This window comes from Megascapheus bottae, unplaced genomic scaffold (genome assembly GCF_031878675.1).
Source record: "Megascapheus bottae isolate mThoBot1 unplaced genomic scaffold, mThoBot2.hap1 HAP1_SCAFFOLD_53, whole genome shotgun sequence".
NCBI lineage: Eukaryota > Metazoa > Chordata > Mammalia > Rodentia > Geomyidae > Megascapheus > Megascapheus bottae.
Window position 1 is genome coordinate 187502 of NW_028327559.1, and position 1678 is coordinate 189179.

The window sequence follows — 1678 nt, forward strand, 5'->3', positions numbered from 1 at the left end:
GCCGCCAACTGGTGTTTCTAAAAAGCAACCCTTTAAAAAAAATAGGACAAAATCAGAGAGATAAAATGGAAAAATACCTTCCACATTTCTGGATGACCCAAATTCATCATTTGAATAGAGACCATGAATGCCACTCGTTAGAAATAATCCCATAACTGTTCTAGAATTTCAAGGGCAAATTCAAAAGTTTGTTCCACATAGCTGGGTGTAGCAAGCTACAACAAGACAGCACACAACAAGATGGCTTACCTAGAAAGACTAAAATGCCACACTGGGCTCACACTTTTCTCCTACAGCATTAAGTTTGAGGAGGGAGGGTTTATTTTTCTTCTCACCCACTGCATTTCTAAGTGGCTCATGACAACCACCTCGACCCAGCCACCTCGATAACCAGCAGTAAAATTTATTAAATAAAACCACTGCTCATTACTGATTAAATCAGCACAAAACCCACTTGCCTCAGTATAACTTTATAATATCTCCAAACAGTGGCTATCAGCATAGGAATAGATGGTCTTAGCCCCTGTTATCATGCACAGTATGGCTATTTTGCTCAACTTGAAGGGTTCTGCTAAATAAGGGACTAAGAAGAAAATGACCCTTGCTTCTCTGAGATGTAACTGCCTCCTTAGAGAGCAAAGGAAGATTGGAAATCCTAAGTATATTCCAAAAGTGAGAAGTTACAAAACCACTGGGGCGACATGTGTCTATGCATTTGAAAGGGAACGATTAGGACACCTAAAAAAAAATTCTTTCACGGGAGCAGTAACAACATTGAAACAAAAACATCCACAAGTGAATGGGCAACACACACACAGGGTTCACACTTGCTATGTGAACGCATTGCACTTGAGTCAGGCCACCAGCCCTTTTTGCATGGGTTATCTTTGAAGATAAAGGCCTGCTTTCTGCCTTGTAGCAGCCTGGACTGTGATCTTTCTATCTGTGCTTCCCCTGTGGCCAGGATAATTGGCATGTACCATTGAATTCAGCCACTTGAGATAAAGGCTCAGACTCTCCCCTCCTCCTCCCCAGGGCTGGCCTCAAACCACAATCCTCCTATTTCTCACTCCTAAGTAGCAAAGATCATACCCTGCCTGGCTGAAAAGGAGCATTATTTAGGATCAAATGGGAGATAATTTGTAACAAAAAGTGTATGAAAGTAACTCTACAAGCTGGGGTTATACACCATCCTTATTTTCTCCTTCTTGGCCTGCTCTTATTATATAACTTTTCCACAATTTATTTGTACTGCTTTTATAATCAAGCAGGGGGGAAAAAGCCATGTTATTTTTGAAGAAAGCAGGATCTCAGAGGTCACAGTGACTTTATGCTATTTGTCCTCTGTGCATCTGGAGAAATAACTCTTTGATTTTGGCCCTAGGCACTTTGAACATATGAGCACAAGACCTACGAAAGGTTTATTCTGGGACAAGTCAGCACAATTGCTCTCAGTCCTGAAGACGGACAATTCTCAAACCTTCTGTCCTTGCTCGGGGTCAGTGCGTCCATCCACCTACTCATCCATGCAAAGAGAAATGACTAGAGAAGGAGCCGGGTGCTCTGAGCACCCCCAAAGCAGATCACGCCACAGCAGCAAGACAAACATGCAAACAAACACAGCCCCGCGTGAATTAGAATACATAGGACAGTCAAGGCATGCAGCCATGTGGAAGAA